Below are 7,500 nucleotides of genomic sequence, written 5' to 3'. Positions count from 1 at the left end.
AGCACCCTGACGGAGGAGCATGAGGAGGCACCACCACCAGCAGTAGCGACCGCCCTTCCGCATAGTGGTGGGGAATCGCAGAGTCATCCTCTATAATTAAGACATGCCGGCGAACTTATCTATTTGTCTGCAGCGCTGATTGCTCTCTGTCAACAGAGAAAACTCTCTTTGCGTCATAATGTCATCAACACCCGACTCGTGTCTGTCTCTGTAACTGGATACAGACTGCCTTCCCTCTCTCGTGTATGTATGTATGTATGTATGTATATATATGTTTACATATATATATATATATATATATATATATATATATATATGTATATCAAATATATATAATAATATATATATATATATAAATATATAGTGGAGAGAGAGAGAGAGAGATGGAGGACCGAGGAAGAGAGAGAGAGAGAGAGAGAGAATCAAGGTTCATTATCCTAGCACCATAGGCAACATCGATTGAAGGAAGTCTTAAATAATCCTACTCCAGATTCGGAAAAAAAAACTTGACTCATAAATCTGCTGTCAAAAGGTGCCCCGCTACGAAGGGAACAGCCACCCTTAAAAAAAAACTAAGGCTTTCTTGGGTAACAATAATTTGTTTGAATTTCTTTACTTTTTAATCGGATCTTGGTGTGTTTTGTAGATAGTGGTAAATGATTATTAGATGTTAATGTAATCGTTTTATATACGTTTCTATGAATTTGTTCCAAATTTGAAAATAACCAATATTAATACTATGTAAACAAATGAAAATATTACCACAAAAGTACATTTGTCGGCAACACTAGATGAGGGACTTCCTTTGATAAAAAATTCTAGTATAAAATCCCATGCAATACCACAAACCCATACAAGCATAGACACGTTTTCATAACGAACATAACAAAAGCATCCCCATGACTGTCAGTGAGTTTAATCATCGAAGTTACAAAATAAACAACAAAAAGTGTCAAACCTATGAAGAATAAGGAAATGGGCAAGAGCTCTCAACAAAATAAACACAAAAAGGAAAATCGTTTATTTTTCGTTTATCGCCATATCTTTAAGCTACAGAAGAACAAGACTAAAACGGAAAAAATTACTTGACGGTTGAACTCATGGAAAACTAGAACATGACTAAATGTTTTAAAAAGCATTTCGAGTCTCACAAAATCGGTCCACTGTAACACTGTAAACAAAACAGCTGTCAAAGAGAGAGAGAGAGAGAGAGAGAGAGAGAGAGGAGAGAGAGAGAGAGAGAGAGAGAGAGAGAGAAAATTTTGTAATTGCATTACTGTGAAGAATCGTTATTTAAAGACTTCGACAAATAGATGAAAAATTTCAAGAACTTTCACGAGGAGTTTCACGCAACTCAATCCATAACCAAATTCATTAGACAAACTCTGACATGCTGATGATGAGCGATGGACCAGCACAACACACACACACACACACGGCCAAGGATAGAAGGACCCACGAAGAAGAAAGTAAAGGAAATCCACGGGGTCCGCCAGCGAAAAAGATACAGCACCCACGAAAAGCAACCTTTGTATTTTCAGAATTTGTTTTTCTATCCACATTTAAAATAGCCAGAAAGTCGGAGTTTTTTTTTATTATCATTAAATACGCAACGTATAAAGACTATGACATGTATTATGAAAGAGAAAACCCGACAGAACATCTATAAAATGATAAATTTATTTAGAAACCCTTATGTGCGGAAAATTAAGTTTCATGATGAAGCCTCCAGTAAAATTTACAAAGAAATTGTCAAAATTCTTCCAATCCCTAAACATAAGAAAAACCCATGGACTAATATCAGAAAAGAGCGTGCCACAACTTTATTTCTTCCAAATTCTTTTATTCCCTTACGTTACCATTTAATAAAACAATAAGAAACCTCAGCTACAAAAAAAGCATTTTAATTATACTTATAGTACGCACCGTTTCAGCTGCCGAACATTAAAAAATCTTAAGTTCATTCACAGGCCTGGTATGAGCGAGAATGTACCATGGAAATGTAGTACTCCCGTTAATCAACCATAGTACTCCCGTTAATCAACCACACATTTAAAAAAAAAATCTCAAATACTCATCACATCCTTCAACTCTGACCAAGAGGCAGTTTAAGAAAAAAAAAAAAAAGTGGTACTCACAGCGTGGCAGCTTTATTTAACAACTACAGCTACTTCCCATATTTCTCTGCCAATGACAGCAAGGCATCCTTACCTGCAGGGAATACAAAAGTGATAGTGAAAAACTGGAAAAAAATGACCAATTACAAAAAAACTGGAAAAAATGACAAATTACAGAAAACTGGAAAAAAATGACCAATTACATAAAAACTGGAAACTGACAATAAACAAAAACTGGGAAAAAATGACATATTACAGAAAAAATGGAAAAAAAATGACCAATTACAGTAAAACTGGAAAAAATGACCAATTACAGTAAACTGGAAAAAATTTTTACCAATTACATGAAAAACTGTAAAAAAATGACTAATTACAGAAAAAACTGGAAAATGACATTACAGAAAACTGGAAAAATAAACCATATTACAGAAACGGAAAAAAATGACCAATTACAGAAAAACTGGAAAAAAATGACCAATTACAGAAAAACTGGAAAAAAAATGACCAATTACAGAAAAACTGGAAAAAAATGACCAATTACAGAAAAACTGGGAAAAAATTACCAATTACAGTAGATAGCCATAATGGTTACCTCAATAAAAAATGATCAAGTTGTAACTTTGTTTCTGACAAATTTCAGTAAATGTTTAGGACAATCTGATAAATTCAAAAAATGGTCCAGTGGTGATTGATAAGTAATCAAAATAAGCAGACTGTAATATGTTCTCTTCTGGTTTCCCGGGCCTCACTGCCACCCATTGCCACTCGCAGGGTCTATGGCAGTAGTATAATCACGGACACCTCAGAGAGAGAGAGAGAGAGAGAGAGAGAGAGAGAGAGAGAGAGAGAGAGAGAATGCGTTGGACAGATTTAAAACCTAGTGTCCAAACAATCAGAAATTTGTAAACAATACCAGGGGCCCTATGGAGAGAGAGAGAGAGAGAGAGAGAGAGAGAGAGAGAGAGAGAGAGAGGAGGAGAGAGGCCAGAGACGAGAGAGAGAGAGAGAAGGCCAAAAGCTGTTGTAGGTCTTTGAGGAAATTATGTGGGAATGTGTCACGCCATCCATCATTATTAAGGCTACACGCTTGACATTATGTTTACCACCACATCCAAGCAGTTCTCCCGCTTCCCTAAACCACTTATCATCCACCAGCCTCTTTCTCTTCAGTAAAAAATAAACGTTCTTAATATATCTAGATCCTTGACTAACTTATAATGCAAGAAGAGCCACAACGGGATGCGCTGTCATGTTACCTAGAGGCTGTACTTATTCAATATGAAAATAAAAATATTTGATAAAATAATCATCAATGCCTAGTGTACGCAGCTTCCAAATAAGCCTATGTCGTGTAAGGACCCTTAATGACAACTACGGGTCTCCTGTCAAAGGAGAAATGAACCCTTAAGACACTACGTAAGGCCGATGAACCCTTAAAGGACAAGGTATTATCTGGAGGTTTGGTGGTTCCTCTAAAATACAATACGGGACGGAACCTGAAATCCACCTCTGCCGCTCTTTTCGAATTCATAGCATACGACGTCTTCAGTGAAACCCTCACATATAGCGATCGGGATTGATTGAATGATTATGTCCATTAAAACTGGCGTCACAACAACTAGGTTTTAACTCCGTAATAAATTTAAATATGAAACTAAAATTAGTTTAAAAATAATTTCATATAAAAATATGTGTATAACCATGTTTATATATATATAATAGTATTTGTTCAAGTATATTATATTATCAATACTGACATATACTTTCTATAAGCGGGAGATGCTTTTATATGAAACGGAATGGAAATCCGTTCAGGAGCAATGCTTACAATATTCGTCATAACCTATAACGATTTGGAAGAGCATGTTAGGGAAAGAACTGAAAATGTGAAACGAATATTTTAATCATGCTAATGTAAAGCACACTCATATCAAGGTAATGTTTAAATAAAGCGTCCCGAGGCAAACAGAACAGGTATACGAAGGGGGCAAAACTGCTTGGGACATGACCAACGTAAGTTAGGTGAATATACTTATCAATGCTTATGCCAACCTCAAGATTCATTTCCTGGCTGGTTACAAATAACATAAACATCAACAATACACACACCACACAACACACCATCAACACACACACACACACACACACACAAACATCATACCATATAATTTATATATATTAAAAACAAAGTAAAGAAAAAAAACTTTTGGTTGTACTTATAAAATATATAATAGATATATATATAATATATATATAATATATATATTATACATATATAAAATATATTAAAATAAAGTTAAGAAAGAAAAAAAATATTGTTACTTATAAAAATTAATAAAACTTAAAAGGATTACAGTAAAAAAGACCCAGTTCTCACCAAACCACTCAAAGGAGAAGGAGAAGAACGAATGACCAAGATTTCACACCAACCTACGACTTCAGTTATGCTAGATAAAGAGGAGAAGCGGAAACGTTAGAGTTCAAAGAAGGAACAAGCCGTTTGATGTATAAAGACTCAAGGGTTGTTAGGTAATAATCATTGACTAAATTTAAACCCTTGAGTCTCTGAAAAAGCATTTCGAAAGGAAAATAGAAGTCTGCATACTGGTCTGTAGGATGGCAAACAAAAATCCAAGCCAAACGAGAGCAAGAACTCCTCTCTCTTGGAGAGAACATAGTCAGAAGATGAGCTATCAGAGAAAAAGAGGAAAGGATTATTCTCACAAATAGTAACATGACAGTAAATCCAGACCCAAGAAAACTTGGAAGTTATAAAATCGGGTGCTAACAAGAAAAGGGATCTGCAAGGTGGAACGAAAGAAACCTCAGTGTTGATGGACTAAAAAATTTAAAAATAAATAAATAAAATGTGTGAGCACAAAGGTGGGAAAATGACGATACTTGAAAAAGCATGACAGATTTTTAAGCAATGGAAAAATGAACTCGGTAGCAATATGTGCATAGAAAATTATAAACCATTCAGATACTAGGAAGCATTGGAAAATGAATATAAATTCTGCTAAGAAACTTCGACAGATTTCGCGCGAATGCTTAAGAGATACGAAGAGACGACAGATATATCAAAATTGTTTGAAATAAATAAACCGGTTTCATTAAACGAAGTTATCCATTTGCCGTACTTAACAGACAAAAGTTGAAGCCATATTTTTCAAGCACTAAAATTATTTGCTGCAATAACATCTGAATGACACTTCAACTTCTACTATAATTTACATTCTATAACTTCTACATCTGACAAACTTGTCTTTTTCATAAGGTTGTCTAAATACCCCATGTTAACATCTTCCAGCAAAAACGCGAAGATGGCGGCTTCAGAAAAGAACAAGAAAGCATTCATGGTTTCATTCATTGCCCTAATTACTGAATAAAGCGGACTGGGAAAGTCACACCTTCAGAGATTTCATCACCCGAGCTACACCGTTCAGCTCTGTGCAGAGCAGTAATAAACACTTGACCCTCCAGAAAAGTGCTACTTTTTCTCTTTAGATCTATGTGAAAAATAAAATCAAATAAAATACAAAATTAAATGGAAATAATTTTATATCTAAATGTTACAGGTAGTCAAGTATTTGATTACAAGCTTAATTCTTCCACACAACTTGTCAGCTATCCATCGCTTCCTGCTCTACCTTCCGAAATGGATGCCAATTTAAGCATCGTATATTCTTTCCGTCTTCCTCAGAGGCCAAGCCACAAGATCAAATACAAATTACATGCAGAGTATTGTTGAACAAGTTAATAATAAGGTGTGATCCGACCTCCAGCTTACTCGGACGTGTGCAAGATTTTCCCCTCACTCATAAGTCGTAAACATTATACTGTATTACTAACTTTTAATATAAATTAAAAGGTGCTAAAATCTGCTGTCAAATAGAGCCTTGTTTCAACAACGAAAATTAAAATAAATACGCTACATATTATAAAATAACTTTTCTACACTGTTAACATGCACATTATTCATTATTTACATTTTCATTCAAGTAATAAATAAATAAAAAATATCTTTTCCTAAATTTCCTGCATCTTTAACTCAACGCCAAACACCTTTTTCAGACCTTTTTAGGCTCTTCCATAGACCTTTCCTACCAACCACCACCCCCCAACAATAAAGTAATTTGTAGGGTTACTCCCCGAGTAAGCAAAAATAAACTAAATACTGAAAACAAAATATCAAAGCAAGACAGGATCCTTCAACAGATCATAAAAACTTTTATTAGAATTATGTAAATTATAACTAAGTGAAACACTTCAACAAACAGTTTCAAAACCCAACCGGTGTGATGAGTACGAAAAAGCACCCTGGAAAATAATGGGCAATAACTGGAATGCAAACGGACTTTCCAGAACAGCGATTTTACTGCTGAAATCAAGGTTTTGCCTTAACGGCCATAAATCACTGGCCAATTAAAACCCTAAATCGCCTTACCAGCAAAAAGTACCAAGTAGGCTTCATCACATTCCCAAAGAGAGAGAAAATTAAGAGCTCCATTTACATTTATGGGAAAGACGACGCTGCCTGGCAAGGGTAACTACCGTATCCAGAAGTACGTCGTCAGTCGGCAACGTATCATTTGGCCATTGGAAGTTACCCAGTACTGTAATTTGGTCTTCCAGGAACCACTACATTTTCGCACCTTGGTAGAGTTATAGAAGTTGTACATTATCTCTTGGTTTTACTACCATATACACACTTGCCAGTCCATACTTACGTATGTAAATGCACCGAAACACCTCCCAGTCGAAAGGCAAGAACTTTTCTTTGTTTGCAACTGCACAACAGGAAGGAAAAGTTCGTGATACCTTATTGAGGCACTTTTCTGAATGAAGTTCGGGGATATGGGAAGCATTATATATTTAGAGGGAGAATGCGCATTTTGCCACTTGTATACCCAACTTGTACACTTAAATAAAAAAAACAAAGATCCTGTATAAGAAAAATGAAATCGTCATTATTTAGACACCATCGTCACTGCGAATGTCGATTCGGTAATCATTAAAAATCTGGGTCTAAAAAGCCACCGAGATCTTCACTATAATGTACAATACTGAAAATAGCTTGAGGAATTCATATTAAAGTTAAAATAAACTTCGGGCAAGTAAAGAGTTATACAATACTCTTATTTGAGCACCCACTACAAAGAGAGCTGAACACGCTACATACTTTTTTCTCTCACTCCGATACAAATATTTGACGTTCTCAAATAATAATAATGAATAGAGTGATGAGTGAAGTCAAAGAGGAAACGAGAAGCAAGTGCAAAGTTGTGGGAGAAGAAAATGGGTCGTTAGTGGAGTACTGATTAGAGTAAGAGTGAGATTGTGTTAAATGGAACCAAGAATGTGGAAGCAATAATATTAATGT

The 7,500-nt window shown here is 35.3% G+C and overlaps 1 protein-coding gene across 13 annotated transcripts in view; it reads right to left on the bottom strand.

The window, feature by feature from the left end:
- Positions 1-7,500, bottom strand: part of LOC135195630 (transcription factor 12-like) — a 642,011-nt gene that overhangs the window by 284,604 nt on the left and 349,907 nt on the right. Inside the window, exon 1 of one of the 13 annotated variants that reach the window (XM_064221991.1) lies at positions 2,139-2,189. The exons of 11 other annotated variants lie outside the window; for them this stretch is intronic. The gene's annotated coding sequence lies outside the window, so the exon portion shown is untranslated. Of the gene's footprint in view, positions 1-2,138; positions 2,190-7,500 lie in introns of those variants that run through there. One more of the 13 variants, XM_064221988.1, reaches the window with a different exon arrangement.

This window comes from Macrobrachium nipponense, chromosome 16 (genome assembly GCF_015104395.2).
Source record: "Macrobrachium nipponense isolate FS-2020 chromosome 16, ASM1510439v2, whole genome shotgun sequence".
Lineage (NCBI taxonomy): Eukaryota > Metazoa > Arthropoda > Malacostraca > Decapoda > Palaemonidae > Macrobrachium > Macrobrachium nipponense.
Note: the sequence above shows the minus strand (reverse complement) of the source record. Positions and strands in the feature narration are given on the sequence as shown.